Here is a 19,688-nt window from a genome sequence, read left to right as displayed (position 1 = left end):
CGTGGGCCGCCTTAGACCACCTTCTCCCACCAAACTTCCCTCCCTCTCCTATAGACCAACTTCCTCCTCCAAACACTACTAACTTCCCTCCCCCTCCAGCAGTTGCAACTGCCTCAAACCCTTCCCCAACTCACATTGTTATTTCCCTCCCTTATAACCCTGACTCTTGGGGCTGTCCCCAGCCCTCCCTTAGGAAGGCTTCAACATAAGATAGAACAATGTAAGAAGGATATCCAAAACTTCCCTTTCCCCACTACCTCTAGAGGATTGGCTGCAAACTTTTTTCCCTTAAGGGAAGTTCCTCTGGGAGGAGGGGGCATTGGCTTTGTGAATGTCCCCTTAACCAGTTCCAAAGTCTGAAGCCTAAAAAGGGAACTAAAACCACTCTTAGACGATCCCTATGGAGTAGTAAATCAAATTGATCAATTCTTAGGACCCCACTTGTATACTTGGGCCGAGTTAATGTACATCCTAGGCATCCTCTTTTCGGAATAGGAAAGAAGCATGATCTGTAGGGCTGCTATGATCTTTTGGGAGCTTGAGAACCCCCCCAGTCAAAACGTCCCTGCAGCTGAACAGAAATTCCCTCCTCGAGATCCCCAATGGTATAACAATATAGCCTACTGAAGAAATATGAGGCCTAAGGGAAATAATTAAAGGAATTAGAGAATTGGTGCCCTGCACCCAGAATATTACCAAAGCCTTTAATATACAACAGGGAAAAGATGAAGGGCCCATGGAATTCCTTAACAGACTTAAGGAACAGATGAAGAAATATGCAGGTTTAGATGTGGAGGACCCACTTGGACAAGGGATGTTAAAGCTCCACTTTGTCACCAATAGCTGGCCAGGCATCACAAAGTAATTACAAAAGATAGAAAATTGGAAAGACCATTCCATAGAGGAACTTTTAAGAGAGGCCCAAAAAGTATGTGTACAGAGGGATGAAGAAAAGCAAAAGCAAAAGGCAAAAATTATGTTGTCCACCTTACAACAGGGAACTCCCCAAAAGACAGCTCAAGGAAATAGAACTTACAAATCTTCTAAGTCCCTGGCTGTTAGACCCTACACAGAAGGGAAAAGGATCAAGCCAGACAGCCAGGAAATACAGAAAAGCAAAATAAATGTTTCAAATGTGGAAAAATAGGTCATTTTAAAAGAGAATGCCCTGAATGGGAAAAAGAAAAGGAAGTCATCCCTCTTATGGCTTTTGAGGAAGATTAGGAGGGTCAGGGGCTCTGTCTTTTCTATATTGAGTCCTGCAATGAGCCCTTGATAAATTTAGAGGTGGGACCCAAATTCAAGCTTATTACCATTTTAATTGACTCAGGGGCAGCTTAATCCTCTGTTTATCATTCCCCATCTGGTGTAATTTGTTCACAAGAAGAACTCCTTATTTCAGGAGTAAAGGGAGAAGGATTTAAAGCAAAAACTCTAGAGGAAAAAAAAAGTCATATATAAAAATAGATCCGCTAATATAAAATTTTTGTTAATACCAGAGGAAGGAACTAACCTAATAGGAAGAGATTTAATGCTAGAATTAGGCTTAGGCCTCTATGTTAACCAGGGAAAATTTCTCACCTCCCTAAACTTACTCACTACTATAGATGAAGAGTATATCCGTCCTAATATCTGGTCAAAAGAAGGAAATCAAGGAAAATTATGAGTTTCCTCAATGAAGGTCAAATTAAAAACTCTTGGGGAAGTAGTAAGAAAACAATACCCTATTCCTTTAAAAGCTAGGATGGGTTTAAAACCTGTAATTGAAAGCCTTGTTCATGATAGACATCTTGAACCCTGTATACCCCCTTATAATACACCAATATTACCTGTAAAGAAGCCAGATGGGTCATACTGGCTAGTGTAAGACCTCTGGGCTATTAATCAAATAGTTCAAACTACACACCCTGTTGCTCCCAATCCTTCCACCATTAACAGCAGAATCCCACCTAACTATGAATGGTTCACTGTAGAACCTGAAAGGTGCCTTCTGGACTTGCCCTTTAGTGGAGGACAGCTGAGACTTATTTGCCTTTGAGTGGGAAGACCCCCGATCCGGTTTAAAACAACAGTACCCATGGACAGTTTTACCCCAAGGGTTTACAGACTCTCCAAATCCTTTTGGTCAAAATTTAAAACAAGTCATAGAAAAATTTTCCTTGCCCTCATGCATATGCCTACTCCAGTACATGGATGGCCTGCTTATTTCAGGGGAAAACAAAGAATGGGTAACAGCATTTTCAATCAACTTCCTTAATTTTCTAAGAGTAGAAGAGTTAAGAGTCTCAAAAAGTAAACTTCAGTTTGTAGAGCCTGAAGTAAAGTACTTAGGAATTTTAATCAGCAAAGGCAAATGGAGGATTGGGTTTGAATGAATTGAAGGTATTATATCCCTACTTCTGCCAGAAACAAAAGAGGAGCTTAAGACATTCTTAGGCTTAGTTGGATACTGTTGCTTATGGGTTGACTCTTGTGCCCTAGAAAGAAAACCGCTATACCAAAAACTCAATTCAGAGGGAGTCGCCCCCCCTTATCTGGACCCAACCAGAAATGCGACAGATAGAAAAATTAAAACATTTACTAGTAACTGCCCCTGTTCTCGTTCTACCCTCCCTAGAGCAGCCATTTCACCTTTTCATCAGTGTAAACAAGGGAGTGGCTTTGGGGGTACTCACCCAAGAGCATGGGGGCCAGCAGCAACCCATAGCCTTTTTTTGTCAAAAATTCTAGACCCAGTAACCCATGCATGGCCTGAATGTGTCCAATCTGTAGCAGCAACTGCCTTGCTAACAGAAGAAAGCAGAAAATTAACCTTTGGGGGAAACCTCATTGTTAGCACACCTCACCAAGTCAGAACTATTCTCAACCAAAAGGCAGGAAGATGGCTTACTGACTCAAGAATTTTAAAATATGAAGCTATCCCGTTAGAAAGAGATGACCTAGCACTAACCACGGAGAATTCCCTAAATCCCATTTCTTTCCTAATAGGAAATCCAAACCCAGAAGTAACAGGGAACTCACACCCAAAGAAACCGTAGCAGAAATGTTTAGACCTAATTAGTTGCCAAACCGAAATTAGACAAGACCTATGTGAAACTCCTTTTCAAACAGGGAAACATCTTTTCATAGATGATTCCTTCCAGGTAATTGAGGGAAAAAGGCATAATGGATACTCTGTAGTTGACGAAGATACCCTCACAAAAATAGAATCAAGAAGATTACCAAATGACTGGTCCACACAAAGGTGCCAGCTATTTGCCCTAAATCAAGCCTTAAAATTTTTACAAAATCAGGAGGTAAAAATTTGTACTGACTCTAAATACGCTTTTGGAGTAGTCTATAGTTTTGGAAAAATCTGGACTGAATGAGGCCTTATCAACAGTAGAGATCAAAACCTAGTCCACAAAGAGTTAATAATACAAGCATTAGATAATCTCCAGCTGCCTAAGGAAATATGTTGTTCATGTCCCAGGACACCAAAAGAACCTCTCCTTTGAAAGTGGGGGAAATAATCTAGCCGATCAAATGGCCAAGCAAGCTGCCTCTTCCCAAGCTGCACCCATTTTTCATTTAACTCCTCACCTTCCCCCTGCAACTGCACTCCCCATCTTCTCCCATGCAGACTAGGAAAAGCTAAAAAAATTAGGAGCTAAAGAAAACCCAGAAGGAAAGTGGGTATTACCAGATGGAAGGGAAATATTATCTAAGCCTCTTATGAGGGAAATATTGTCACAACTTCATCAAGGATCTCACTGGGGTCCTCAAGCTCTGTGTGATACAGTCCTTAGAGTCTCTGGGTGCACAGGAACAGACACCCTCACCAGACAAATAGTGGAGGGTTGCATTGTGTGCAGAAAAACTAATTAAAGGGGGCCAGCCCCTCCACACCTGTGGGTATTTCTCATCAGGTGGGATGAGAGACTGAGAAAAGAAATAAGACACAGAGATGAAGTATAGAGAAAGAACATTTGGCCCAGGGGACCAGCACTCAGCATACAGAGGACCTGCACAGGCACCGGTCTCTGAGTTCCCTCAGTATTTATTGATTACTATTTTCACTACCTCAGCAAGAGGAATGTGGCAGGAGAGCAGGGTGATAGTGGGGAGAAGGTCAGCAACAAAACATGTGAGCAAAGGAATCTGCGTCACAAATAAGTTCAAGGGAAGGTACTATGCCTGGATGTGCATGTAGGCCAGATTGATGTTTCTCTCCGCCCAAACATCTCAGTGGAGTAAAAAATAATAAAGCAGCATTGCTGCCAACATGTCTCGCCTCCCACCACAGGGCGGTTTTTCTCCTATCTCAGGATTGAACAAATGTACAATGGTGTTTTATACGGAGACATTCAGTTCCCAGAGGCAGGCAGGAGACGGTGGTCTTCCTCTATCTCAACTGCAAGAGGCTTTCTTCTTTTACTAATCCTCCTCAGCACAGACCCTTCACGGGTGCCGGGCTGGGGGATAGTCAGATCTTTCCGATCCCACGAGGCCATATTTCAGACTATCACATGGGCAGAAACCTTGGACAATACCCAGCTTTCCAGGACAGATGTCCCTGCGGCTTTCTGCAGTGCATTGTGCCCCTAGTTCATTGAGACTGGAGAATGGCGATGATTTTACCAAGCATACTACTTGTAAACATTTTGTTAACAAGGCACATCCTGTACAGCCCTAGATCCCTTAAACCTTGATTCCATACAACACATGTTTTTGTGAGCTCAAGGTTGGGGCAAAGAGGTTGGGGCAAAGTTACAGATTAACAGCATCTCAGGGCAAAGCAATTGTTCAGGGTACAGGTCAACATGGGGTTTCTTATGTCTTCCTTTTCTACATAGACACAGAAACAGTCTGATCCCTCTTTCTTTTCCCTACAACTAAATAAGCAAACCTCAAAAAGGCAACCTCCCAGGGATGAAATCCAGGGTTAAGGCCATTCCAAAGTGTCCAAGTTGACTATACTGAAATGCCCCCAATAGGCTGCCTCAAGTGTTTACTAGTAATAGTAGACCATCTCACCCACTGAGTAGAAGCCATTCCCTTCCCAAGCACAACAGCCAGTAATATAGTCAAAGCTCTGTTGGAATGTATCACACCCAGGTTTGGACTAATAGAAAACATTGATTTGGATAATGGGACCCACTTCACTGCACACATCATTAAGGGGCTAGCCCAAGTATTAGGGATAAAATGGGAATATCATACTCCCTGGCACCTGCCCTCATCAGGGAGGTTAGAGAGAATGAATCAAACTCTAAAAAACATCATTTAACCAAACTAATCTTTGAAACTTGGTTACCATGGGCAAAATGTCTTCCTGTTGCCTTACTAAGAATCTGAACTGCCCCTCAGAAAGATCTTGGCCTGTCCCCTTGTGAAATGCTCTACGGCTGCCCTACCTAAATTCTACTACTGACCTTCCTAAATTTGAAACAAAAGATCAGTCCTTGAAAACTATGCATTTGGTCTGTCTTCTACCCTTTCCTCCCTCAGGACTCAAGGCCTCCTAGTGCAGACTCCACCCCTCAAATTTCAGTTCACCAACACCAACCCAGAGATCACATCCTTGTCAAAAGCTGGAAAGAGGGAAAGCTTGAACTCACCTGGAAAGGACCTTACCTGATGCTCCTCACAACTGAGACAGCAGTCTGAACTGCTGAAAAGGGGTGGACCCATCATACCCGAGTCAAGGTGTCACCCTCTCCAAAGCCATTAACTATCATCCCAGGGCCAACTCCCACCATAGTAACATTAAAATGAAAAGTCTAATTTGTCCCTATTTCCTCTTCTTTTTCCTTTAGTTACCAAGGACACCTTATTATCAATGTAACCCCATCACTTTTCCCCCAAACAATTACATTTGATGCTTGCCTTGCCATATCTTGTGTGGACCTAAAAAGTCAAAGACAGCTTGGTTCTTCAGAAAAGTATCTTTGTCCCTCTGGGAGGACAGTATGGGCCCTCACTTGTTATATTTGGGGAGAGGTTATATGGACCACCAAGTATCAGGGCTGGACGGCAGATTCTGCCCTAAAGCCTTACCTCCACCTCACCAAAGGAACCACCTTCCCCACCCCGATTGCTAAACACATCAGTGCAACCCATTACTTATCTCCATTACTACCCCTACCTCCAATAATTCTAACCCCACCTTAGAGCACTTCTATGGTTTAGGAGCAGATATAACTGGAAAGGACCCTGTGGGTTTCTTTGAAATGCACTTTGTTTCTCCTCCTCCACCCTCTCACCAAACCCACAAAATCAAACTATTTCTTGCTTCATACCAAATGACAAAACTAAGGTAGCTATAGTAGAAGTCAATGACCTAAAGCAAACTTTAGCTGTTGAAACAGGGTATCAAGATGCAAATACCTGGCTAGAATGGATTAAATATTCCATCCACACACTAAATAAAAGTGATTGTTATGCTTGTGTGACAGGCAGACCAGAAACCCAGATTGTCCCCTTTCTACTTGGATGGTCCTCCTACCACCCAGGCATGGACTGTATGGTAGCTCTTTTCCAAAACCCCACAGCCTGGGGCAATAAGGCATGTCAAACCCTCTCACTGCTATTCCCAGAAGCTAAACATCCTGCAGGTCAGCCTCCAAGGGCCATCCATCCAACCTCCAGCCATAAATGTCAATTTCACCTCCTGTCTCTCACAGCAGGGGGGAAATTTGGCATTCCTTGGAAGCTTAACTGGATGCAGTGAGTCTAAACCTTTCCAAGAACTAACCCATCAGTCTGCCCTTGTTCATCCCTGAGCAGATGTACGGTGGTATTTTGGTAGACAACTATTGGGTACTCTGCCAAGTAACTGGAGCAGCACTTGCGTTCTAATACAATTGGCCATCCCTTTTACCCTGGCATTTCATCAACCCAGCAAAAGGAACCACCACCACAGTAAAAGAAGTGTCCCTCATGGGTCTTTTGATCCTCATGTTTATATAGATGTTATTGGAGTGCCCCAGGGAGTACCAGATGAGTTTAAAGCCTGAAATCAAATAGCCACAGGACTTGAATCTGTATTATTCTGGTGGTCAACTATAAACAAAAACATAGATTGGGTAAATTACATTTACTATAACCAACAATATTTTGTCAATTACAAAAGAGATGCCATTAGAGAAATAGTTGAACAATTAGGTGCCACCAGCCAGATGGCTGGGGAAAACAGAATAGCTCTTGATATATTAGCTGAAAAAGGTGAAGCCTGTGTCATGATTGGAGTCCAATGTTATATTTTTATTCCTAATAACACGGCCCTTGATGGAACAATTACAAAATCATTGCAAGGTCTTATCAATTTAGCAAAAGAATTAGCTAAAAATTCTGGAATAAATAACCCTTTTACAAGTCTCATGGGAAATGGTTTGGGAAGTGGAAAGGACTCATGACTTCAATATTTACTTCTTTTGCAATTGTTATAGGTGTACTTATTCTTGTAAGTTGCTGTATCATACCCTGTATTCGTGGGTTAATGCAAAGGCTTTTAGAAACCGCTCTCACAAAAGCCTTCCTCCACTCTCCCCCACCCTCTTCAGATAAACTCCTACTTCTAAACTACCAAGAGGAACAATCAAGCTGAATTATGTTAAGACATTTTGGAGAGAAAGAATCATAAAATAGAAAAGGGGAAATTTGTTAGAACAATTTCCTCATCAAAACTTAACTCTCTTGTTATAAGTTGTAAGACTGTAAATTAGCCCTTCTCCCTGCTTCAGTCTTCAAAGTCCTCATCTCATTACCTTATTTGGAAAAAGTTTCAAATTTCCTTGTTGTCTCTGTTCTGTGACCAACCCTTCCTGCCTTGCCACACCCAGACATGCCCAGACATACCTAGACATGCCTTCCCTCCTGCCTAGTTAGTAATGGACATCTCTTCCTCCCCTCCTTTCGCAAAGTACGTGTTTACCCTATCTGGAAAAGTTTAAGTCTTTTTCCCTATTTGGAGAAATTTAAGTCTTAGCCAATCTGGATAACTTAGATTGTAAGGTCCACTCCAGCCAATGGGGAAAGGACACAAACAGGAATTGCATTAGGGATAAAAACCTCTTTTCTCCTTTGTTTGGTGTGCTCTTGCAATTGTGGCTAATGCAGGTAGCACCGTTCTGCAGAAGTAAATTGCCTTACTGAGAAAACTTTTTGCCTGAGTGCTGGTTCTTCTTTGTGGTATCAAGCATTTGTTTCTAACATTGGGAAGAGGCTGGACAAATTTGAAGGAGTATCTTAAAAGCCTAGACTCTGATGAGGGCTTAGAGGAGATAAAGATTAGGGAACATTTGAAACTCTTTAGAGATTAAGTGGTTGTGGCCAGAATGCTGGTAAAAATATGAAGTGTAAGAGCCATTCTGATAAGGTTTCAGATAGAATTGAGGGACAAATTATTGAAAACAGGAGTAAAGATCATCCCTGTCATAAATTGGCCAAGAACTTAGCTAAACTGTGTTCATGCCCAAGGGCTTCATGAAGGGCCAAACTTGACAGTGATAAACTAGGGTACTTGGCTGAAGAAGTTTCTAAGCAAAATATAGAAGGTGCTGCATGGGGGTTAATTTTGGCCCCTTACACTGAGATTCAGGAGCAAAGGCATAATTTAAAAAACAGGATTTGTGATTAAAAGGAAAGTAAAGTGGAAAGATTTGGAAAACTCTCAGCCTTTTGATGTAAAGAATGAAAAAGTGTGCTCAGGAAAGGAAACCAAGAGTGTAGCCCAGACGTGGTTTGCTATGGAGATTAACATGGATTGAAAGGAACCAGGTGCATTCCTCAGGACAATGGAAGTATAATTTGAGAGACCAAAACAGATGCCCCTTTATCAACTGATATGGACCCTAAGATTAAGGAAACAAAAGTTACCTACTGGTTGAGGATTCACGCTTGACTGGCATGGAACTTCCTAAATTCCTTATGGCTACAAGAAGAACCACACTCTTGCTAATCTCCCTAACAACAGGAGCTATTAGGTAGATTGTCAAACCTTTCCTAACTGATTTACAACCCAGGCCACTACAATTCTGATTAGACAGAGGACTTGCCTTACATTCTTTGCTGATAAACAATTGCAGACCTCAAGCCAGTTTCAGCAAGCTCAGAGACTTCACAAATTGTCTTTGTGTCCTAGAGTTTGTCTTTTGACAACAGGCAAAAATAAAGAGCCAAGTTCTGCCTCATTTTAATGCTAAAACCTCACTCCAAAATGAACATGAAATGTATGTTCCATATATCTTTACCCATTATGCATATGCTCAACTCCCCTCATAAATATGTATAGCTTTTTCTCTAAACCTGCTGAGTATGTATGACTATCATGTAATACACACCTTGTGAGGCATAAAAAACAATCTTCCCTTTCCCTCTTCAAAGAGAGAACCTTTGGTACAAGTTAGAGACTATCTTTTCCCAGTTTGCAACTAATATTGCCAATAAAATTCTCCTGTTATTTAGCCATCATGGTGGTCTTTTGCATGACAGAAGAAAGACCCTGAAGGCATTTCAAAGATAGTTGAGGCTGTCCCTCCTATCACAGGTCCAGAAGCTTAGAAGGAAAAAAGAGTTTCCAGAGAGGGGCCCGAGGCACCCTCCAAAGGTTTGCTACCCAGGGATATCTTGGGATTCTGCTCCCTAATTTATTCTGGCTCAGTGCTTCTCGGCTGATCCAGCTATGGCCCAAGCAGCCCCAGGTGCAGATCGACTTGCCCTTTAAGAGGATACAAGCCATAAGCCTTGGCAGTGTCCATGTGGTGCTAATCCTGCAGGCTTGCAGAAAGCAAGAGCTGTGAAGACTTGGCAGTCTCCACGCAGATTTCACAGGAAGTTGATTAAAACCTGGGAGCTGGGGCAGAGACTTGTGGGGCAGAGCCACTGCACCCCTGCTAAGTGCCCCCACTAGAGCTGTGCTGAGTAAAAATGTGGGGTTGGAGCTGCCACAGAGAGTTCTTACCAGGATGATGCCTGGTGTCGTTAAAGCAGGACCCCAGAACTGTAGCGTCACCAGCAGCAGGCAACGCCTACCTGGGAAAGCCTCAGAAACCTATAGAGGCAGTGTTGAGTGGAGTACACAGCAAAGCCATAGGGGTGAGGCTGCCTGGGGCTGCCAGGAGGCTTTACATAAAATGAAAAGCAATTATTGTCTAGCTTTAAGATGTAATGTCTGCCCTGCTGGGTTTTGGACTTGCTTGGGGCACGTTATTCCTTTCTTTTTGCCTATTTCTCCCTTTTGGAATAAGGATGTTTGTCTTATGTCTATAGCATCAGTGTATCTTGGAAGTAGATAACCTGTTCTGATTTCACAGACTCATAGGTGAGAGTCTGCACTTTGGACTTTTGAGTTGGTACTGGAATGAGTTAAAACATTGGAGCTATAGAGATAGAATGAATGTATTTGTATGTCAGAACATGAGTTTTAGGGGGTGGGGCAGGGCAGAATACTATGGTTTGAATATTTGCCCCTGCTATACAAATCTCCAATGTGGCAGTACTGAGAACTGGGGCCTTTAAGCAGTGACTGGGTCACATGGGCCCTGCCCTCATGTATGGACTAATCTATTCATGAATAGATTAATGGATTAACAGACCAGCTTGTTAACATTGTGGTGGGAATGGTGGCTTTATGAGAAGAGGAAGAGACTGGAGCTAGCACATTAGCATGCTCAGCTCCTTACTGTGGGATGTCCTGTGGCCCCTTGAGACTGTAGGGAGTCCCCACCAGCAAGAATGCCCTAGGCCCCATGATCTTGGGCTTCTCAGCCTCCACGACTGCAAGAAATCAATTCCTTTTCTTTATAAGTTACCCAATTTAATGGTATTCTGTTATAAGCAAAAGAAAATAGACTAAGACAGGAACCCTGGTGAAAAGCAGCTTTCTTCTCAGGTCTTTGAAAAATAGACATTAAAGTCAGTGGTAGGCAGAAAGGTCACCCTTTATAATTTATAGAGGAATGGTAATTATTCATACACATTCACATTTATACTGTCATCTCAATTAGGTACATAAATTTCCCATCCATTCTGTAAGTTATGAAAAATTGTGAATATTATCTCTACTTTAGAGATGAGAAAGCAGATTAAGCATCAGAAAATGCCAAACCAAGGTCACAAGTGGGATATTAATGTAGAGTTCAGGTTAATATAGAATATGCATGCAAAATAGAACACCTAATAGATGACCTTGGCCTGGTCAGACTGGAATCATTACCCTTTCACGTCACATTGGGATAGGAGTTGCCTGCAGTGTACACATTCTAGTGAGTTGGTCTTTCTTATGAGATACTGCAAGTATGATAGTAAAGGTAAGGAGAGGCCCAGCAAAGTCCAAGGCACAAGCCAGCTCCACCCAAAATGCTCACAGCTTCTGGGAAGTAGGGCATGATCCCTGGGAGGCATGACTTAGTGCTATTAAATGGGGCAGGAAACCCTCAGGGTTTGAGTCCTGGGGAGTTCCCTTATAAAGGCCCTGAGAGATGAGGCCAGAGCCATCTGTGATCCCTGAGGATTCTCCTCAAGCACAGCAGTTTCTGCTTCCACAGCCTTTTGGGAGAAGGGCAGAGGTTGGTGAGGATAAAGCCAGCTACTCTCTGCCCAGGTTCTTCCTTCCCAAACTCTTTAGACTAGAAAAGGAAGGTGGCACTGGGGCTGCATGAAGCTAAGGGAAAGAGCCCAGAATTTTAATTCAGACTGAGAAGTGTGAACAGAGCTGCAACTGGGGAGAAAGGAAAAAGGTAACATTGTTGGGGTGAGTGGGAAGGTGGGTGGGGGCACTCTCAGTTATTTCCCACACCTTACCCTCTGCCCAAATCCCATATTTCCTCATCTTTGCCTTCCAATAGAGGGAAGAGAAGTCTTGATAGTCCCACCTAACTGGTTTGTGTATAAACCCCAGACACTTGCCCCACCACAGAGGATGCCTGCTTCCTTTCTGTGCCAGACACTGTGGGCCATCTCCAAGAGCTCTTAGCTGATTATTCCAGTTTGGATCCAGTCACTGCTTCTCCTGAGTCCCACCAGTGTCCCCATCCCAGTTAAAGGGCTTCTGCATTAGTCAAAAGGAAGAAAATGGGGCCTGAACTAGACAAATGTCAGAGAAAGATAAATACATGTTTTTGAGGTTCTTCTACCAGAAGCAGTCTTGAAGCACCTTGCATATGTGACTATCCTTCCTTGTCTGGTTCTTAATTTTTCAAATCTGTCATTCTGATATCCTTTTAAGATAAAGGTGTAGGCAACCAAATAGATATCAGTATTAACTGAGTCCATTCAGCATATGGAGGCCTCTTTTAAGGAGTTTTGGGAGACATAAACAGACAAGTCCTTTGAGCATGGATATCTTAGTTCTGAAAACAATGAACAGCCTGGACAAAATGTGCACTACAGAGCAGCTCTTAGATTCTGGATATTAGGGGAAGATGACTGGCTCCATTCACACTCCTACTCTGAGTCCTTCATTCTGAGAGGAGTTGATTTTAGATGAGCTTCAAAGGAAATAAGATTTATGGACTTGGACATCCTGTCTTTTCCAGAAAAATTTAAGAGATGTCATTTTCTTTGTGTGAGGATGGGTGAGCAGGTCTCAAGATGATCAGTGATGTTCAGAAGTTGCACAGAGGAATTCAAGGGGGATATGAAGACAAAGTAAAACATGCTTGGATTGAGGAAATGCATGTTTACAAGGGGAGATGTACAATAGCTGTGTTTTTTTTTTTTTTATCCCACAGGTTTGTTATGTACCAACCAATGTTCATGGTACTGAAGATATACCAGTTGAAGAGAAAGAATGTTCTTGTTGTCATAGTACCTATTTGCTACGAGGTCAAATCTTGTTCCTGGAAGAAATGTACAAATATTAATACTTAAAACAATATTTTCCGTTAAGAAGTTAATTTTATTCTGATGTAGGTAATAGAGGTTATTGTTGGGATGTTTAGAACTTCCATCCCAGATGCATTTTAAATTACAAGATAACCAAACATTCTGAGCTTGGGTCATATGAGGGGAGGGGAGTAGTATTCTGAGAATGTCAGAGGGATGTCTTTCAGCAGTCTAGAAGTCATGCTTCATTTGGTGAAATGTTCCACGCTTACCATGTATGTTAGAGCCTGAGTTTACGGAAGGGAATAGGCACAGTCCTTTAACTTCAGTCCCTTCACTTTGTGATCTGGTGAATATTTATGAAAGGACAGATATTAGAGAATGAAAGAGGAACTTTGTATACTTGTTAAGATTCTTTTGTAGCAGTAGTTGGTGATAGATGCTGGTGGTTTGCACAAGGGTGATGATGATGGAAATGTAACATGTAACAGGCAACTTGGAGATTTAGTCTGTAGGATGATCCAGTAGTACTTGCTGATGGTTAAATATGGTGCAGGAAGAACAGGGAAAAATCCAGGATGACTTGATTCTAGGTTGAGCAACTGCTTGGACAGGATGTTACATTCTGAGATATGGGTGGCACAAGCAGAGAAGTAGTTATAATTTCTGCCTCAGGCATGACAGGTTTGACATATCTGTGAGGCTGATATGTGGGGATAGTCTAGTCTGGAGTTTACAGGGAAGGTAAAGTATTTAAATTATATTTGACGTTTCAGGATATGTTTACGTCTCAATGGTCAACAAGAAGAAAGATGCAGTGTTCAAGGTCTTTTCAGGAACAGTATGCCCTTTTTTAATTTTCAAGTTCTCTCCTACTACTGGATAATTTTTCAACAGAAAAAAACATGTTATTTCTTCCTTCTTAAAAACAAATTTACATATAAACACATAGACATGCAAACACACAAACTCTTGACTCTACTGTTCACTTTAGCCAGTGTTCTATTTACTTACTGGCCTTTACATCCAAACTCTTCAAAGGAGTGAACCATGTTAACAGACTTCAATTCCTCTTTCATCTATTCTAAGTCAAGTAACACTTTGCCTTCCTCTATTCTAGCAAAATAGTTTTTATCAAGGCATTTGATCCTCTGTGATTCCAAAAGCAAGGCTAATTGGTTTTCAAATTCTTTGACTCATCAATAGCAGTTAGTATAATCTTACTAAATCAGTGATAATGTCCTCATTAACAAACTATATTCAATAGACTATCAATATAGCACATCACCTTAAAAATCTTCCTATGTTAATACTTGTCCACTATCAGAGTTCTTTTCCAACTTCTCCATGGGCCCCAACTCCTCGTCTACCCCATTCTTAACATTGAGATTCCGTCCTAGGTTCTCTTCTCTCTGTGAACACTTACTATCTGGGTGTGTTTATCTCTTTTCCACATATATTTCACCATCTTCACTTGAATTTCTGATAGACATCTCAAACTTACCCTGTTCAAAATTGAAATTTTGACCTCCACCCTCCATACCTTCGCCATCACAGTTGGGAGCAACTCCTTTCTATTAGATGTTTATGCCAAAAATTGGGTCTCATCTTTGACTCTGTTGTCTCACATCCTATATCCAACCTGTCAAAAATATCACTGACATTATTTTTGAAATATATCCCCAATCCCATTACTTCCCACTACATTCACTGCTACCTTGACCCTGAGCCAACATTCTCTCCCTTCCCTGGATTCCTGCAATAGTCTCCAGGCACTTTTCCCCGAATTCTACCCTTCCCTAATGATAATTTGTGCTATTATCCATCACGGATGCCACAGAAAACTTTAAAAGTGTAAGTCTCCTCCCTCTCTCCTGAAAACAATGTCTTTGATTCTGAGAGAAATGAGGAACCTTTGCAAAGTTCCACAAAGGCCTATGAGGTCCTGCGTGATCTGGCCCCAGCACCCTAACTTGATTCTCCTGCTCATTTGCTTCATCCTAGCAGGCTGCCTGCTGATCTTTGGATACCAGGTGTTTTTATGTCTTAGGGCATTTTCTCTGGCTGTTCCATTTTCTTAGACTGTTCTTCTCCCGTGGGAGACTCCTATATCTTACATTATCTTATGGCTGTCTCACGTCCTATCATCTCCCCTTTTTGTTGTAGCCATTGCTGTGGGAACCATTTGAGTGCTGGTGTAGGTTGATAGCACCTTGCTCAGCTGCATCCCACCCCAGAGTTTCTCTCCTTTTTTGCATGGCACCTCATGGATCTCATTCAGTTATTCTGGTGCATGTATAGACCTAAAAGTGCAAGGAAATTCACCCTCCTTGGGTCATCCTTGACCTATAGGGTGTGGAAGCCAGTGGATAAGAGTTCCCCTCTTCTGTGTCTAGAGTGGACAATTCTTTGGTTCCTTCTCCATGGTTCTTCATGTGGAACTCGATACAGTGATGACTGCATTATCCAGCTCAATAATGCACCTTTGGATCCATATTCTCTTTCCTGTTCCACTCCTTCATCCTGTTCTTGTTCATTGTATAATTTTTCTATATATACCACTTGTCTGGGATTACAGGTTTGGCTTTTTAAAGAAACGAAACCAGTTTTTCCTCACCTCATTTAATATTTGCTAGAATTCCCTTTGCAATGAGGCCTGCAATGATCTCTTTATTTCAGATTTCAACCACCCCTGCTCCCTGCCATGGAATTCCTATCCTCATTACCCTTGATCCTTTTTTTGGTTTTTTTTTTTAAATCACAACAGTGAACCTTTGTATATTATGATGTAATTTACTTACTATGTCCTTTTATTATCCTTCTCCAACCTTTAGCAAAATTATTCTAAGGGATCTGTTTTGTTCATGAATTTTTTCTTAACTGAATCAGCAAAAATATTTACATTTTTATTGTACTAAATTTGCCAAATATATTTACTGAATTTTATGTGAACATAGCATTGCACAGAATTAAAGCTTGAGACATGAAATAATTCAATGTTTTGAGGTAGGGCTGAAGCAGGAGTCTGAAAGAAGCAGCTCATTTGATGGGTAATGTAAGTATTAAGGGGAGCCAAGAGGAGAGAAGGAGTTTCAGAAGAGTGGTCAATTCAGAAAAAAGCTGCTGAAAGATCAACACGAATGAAGGCAAGTATGTGACCATGGCATCATATGGAGGTCATTTCTGGCCCAAATGAGTGCTTTTTCAGGTAAATTAGAATGTGCTAATACTACAGGAAATTTGTGGGAGTTGAATCTGAATATGTAGACATTCCTAGGTATTTTTATGCAAAGAAGAGCTAAACTTTGAAAAAATAGAGAGGATATAAGATCATGGAGGAGAAGATTATAAAGTGCTCATCGACATAGAAACCTTTTTTTTCCTTTTCAAGCATAAGTTTTCTGTGGAGGGAGAGAGAGATGACAAATAAGGCTCTAAATAATAAACATTAGGCCGGGCGCGGTGACTTAACGCCTGTAGTCCCAGCACTTTGGGAGGCCGAGGCAGGCAGATCACGAGGTCAGGAGATGGAGACCATCGTGGCTAACACAGTGAAACCCCGTCTCTACTAAAAATACACAAAATTAGCCGGGCACGGTAGTGGGCACCTGTGGTCCCAGCTGCTCTGGAGGCTTAGGCAGGACAATCACGTGAGCCCGGGAGGCGGAGCTTGAAGTGAGCCGAGATAGCGCCACTGCACTCCGGCCTGGGCTAAGGAGCGAGACTCCGCCTCAAAAAAACAAAACAAAACAAACAAAACAAAAAAACACTAAATAATTATACAAAAAGACATTTTGTGTGTAATTCTAGTATTCTCCCTACAACCCTGAGACAAAGGTAGGACAGTTTTATTACCCATTTCCAGAGAAGAAACAGGGGCTTGAAATAAGCTATTTGCCACATCTTCTAGCTACGTGACCTTGGACAATCATGATTTTGGCCGAGGCTTCAGATTCTAAATTTTTCCCATACTTTATGGAAAAAAAGGAACTTGTTTTAAATTTGGATATACAAAACATGAGTCGCCTTTGGGCATCTGGGCAGAAGCAAAAGGAGATGATTATTTAGAACATTAAATTTGGAAAATGCTAGAACTCAAACTTGGCTGACTGACACTATTAACTATGGTGTCTTAGAGGTATTATTTTCCCAACACTCAATTTTCTCATATTGAAAAAAGACCAATAACTAAGCAGTTACTTTGCTTACTGACTGTGCTGTCTCGATGCATTATCTCATTTAATTCTCATAAGAACTTCATTAAATAAATTCTAACAAGAAGAGTGCCCGGGTAAAAACTGGGCAACTTCAGTGTTTAAGGCTTTTGACAGAAGAAAGAAAAATGAGCAAGAGAGGAGAGAAATATTAAAAATTGTTAAGCATAAAGTTTGTGTGGGGGGGAGCCAGATGTTAGTCTTTCTAAAGATGAAAGAGTTCTGTGATAAAAATTAAGAAAATGGAAGATGGACGGAGGGAGACCCACATGAGCAGGAAAGTTAATGTGAGTTTAGAGGAAGGAAAACCAAAAGAGAAGGCTCTTCATCTTCTTGTAAGCTGGAGGCATAGCTGTGTGTTCAAAGTTTGTGTTAAAAGAACCTGGAAGATGTATTACAGAGCAGTGCCCTTTAATGGAGCTTTCTGCAAAGATAGAAATAGTCTTTACCTAAATTGTCCAATATAGTAGCCACTAGTCACATGGGGTTATTGAGCGCTTAAATTAGGTCTATTGAGCACTTAAATTTAGATGCTACTGAACGCTTAATTTTTTGTGATTGAGGTATGAATTTTTGTTTATTTTTGATTACTAGAAATAGCCACATTTGGGGAAGTGGCAATGCTATTAGATAGTATACTTCCAGATAAGTTAAACAGATTGTATGATTAATTGAGGCACTGGAATTGCAGGGTTCGTTTGACTTATATAGGCACTAAAGCAGCAGAGTGCTTGATGTCAGTGAAGCTTGGAGAAGGGGATACAGGAAGACAAGAAGCTGAGGAAAGGGTACCATTGAATCAGCCTGTTTTTCTACTGTCTGGCAAAGCAAGTCTTCTGTGGGTCATGTGGACACTGCGGGAGATGACCAGGCTTGCCTCTCTTGACAGTATCCTGCCTCCAAGGGACTGGCATGGAGCAAGGGGATCCCAGCAACAAGGGGCTGTGGAATATGCTCCTGTGGTAGCAGCTGAAGATTTGCGGAAGCCGTTGGTTCAGAATCGAGTCTGCCATATTAGTTTGCACTGTATTAGGGAGACTCTGCAGAGAGATTCAGCCACATCCATAGAGTTAACACTTAAGCCAGAAAGTTCAACAGAAAATTTACTCAAATGATTGGGAGTTTTGTTTGATTGGTAGGTTGAATGGTAACAATGTATGACCTAAATGAATTGATTTAAACATATTTTACTTGTTTGATCAAGATAATCTTGTCACCAAGAACACAAAACAATACCACTTCCACATTCCTTTATGAGAACTGTTTAGTGGTATCAGGTCTATTGATATCTAGATATTTAGATATCAGTAAAAATGAGAGTTTCTTGTGGGCAGGAACCATAGATTATGCTTCTCCATGTCTATGAGAACTTCCAGTGGATTTTGTTTAAGGACTAGGAATGGTAACAAGGGCTCATCATAGAAGGTGATTGAACTCTGTAATCCTTGTTACTCCAGATACTCTTCCTAGAAGGTGAAGGAGCATGTGAAGATCAACAAGGAGAATTTCCAGGAATCATGTCAGCCTCCAATATCACCTCAACACATCCAGCTATCCTCTTGTTGATGGGGATTCCAGGCCTGGAACACCTGCACATCTGGATCTCCATCCCCTTCTGTGCAGCATATACACTGGCCCTGCTTGGAAACTGCACCCTCCTTCTCATCATCCAGGCTGATGCAGCCCTCCATGAGCCCATATACCTCTTTCTGGCCATGTTGGCAGCCATCGACCTGGTCCTTTCCTCCTCAGCACTGCCCAAAATGCTTGCCATATTCTGGTTCAGGGATCAGGAGATCAACTTCTTTGCCTGTCTGGTCCAGATGTTCTTCCTTCACTTCTTCTCCATCATGGAGTCAGCAGTGCTGCTGGCCATGGCCTTTGACCGCTATGTGGCCATCTGCAAGCCACTGCACTACACCAAGGTCCTGACTGGGTCCCTCATCACCAAGATTGGCATGGCTGCTGTGGCCCAGGCTGTGACACTAATGACTCCACTCCCCTTCCTGCTGAGATGCTTCCACTACTGCTGAGGCCCAGTGATTGCCCACTGCTACTGTGAACACATGGCTGTGGTGAGGCTGGCGTGTGGGTACACTAGCTTCAACAATATCTGTGGCATTGCTGTGGCCATGTTTATTGGAGTGTTGGATCTATTCTTTATCATCCTATCTTATATCTTTATCCTTCAGGCCGTTCTACAACTCTCCTCTCAGGAGGCTGCTACAAAGCATTTGGGACATGTGTGTCTCGCATAGGTGCCATCTTAGCCTTCTACACACCTTCAGTCATCTCTTCAGTCATGCACCATGTGGCCCGCCATGCTGCCCCACATGTCTACATTCTCCTCGCCAATTTCTATCTGCTCTTCCCACCCATAGTCAATCCCATCATCTATGGCGTTGAGACCAAGCAGATCCATGACAGAGTCTTGGGAGTATTCCTGAGAAAGGATGTGTGAATAGAGAGTGAGGAATAAGTGGAAAAAGAGTGGGGCACAGTGAATGCTGTAGTGGGCCAGGGCTGTGATGAGAGTAGATGGCTGCTAGACTCTATGTTTAGTTCTTTTCTTGTATTATCAAAAGAATAAATGATGTCCTGAAGCTCAGTGCCAATAGTCTGTTTAGAATTTGTGGGTCTTTGCCCTCTGGTAGCCTCTGGATTGAA

At 42.0% G+C, this 19,688-nt stretch overlaps 1 pseudogene; it reads left to right on the top strand.

Annotated features, from left to right (window-relative positions):
- The first annotated feature begins 18,538 nt into the window (after positions 1–18,538).
- On the top strand, positions 18,539–19,482 carry LOC129484547 (olfactory receptor 52K2-like; annotated as a pseudogene).
- Positions 19,483–19,688: the final 206 nt, after the last annotated feature.

Source organism: Symphalangus syndactylus, chromosome 6 (assembly GCF_028878055.3).
Source record: "Symphalangus syndactylus isolate Jambi chromosome 6, NHGRI_mSymSyn1-v2.1_pri, whole genome shotgun sequence".
Taxonomy (NCBI): Eukaryota; Metazoa; Chordata; class Mammalia; order Primates; family Hylobatidae; genus Symphalangus; species Symphalangus syndactylus.
This window is presented reverse-complemented; position numbering and strand designations above follow the sequence as displayed.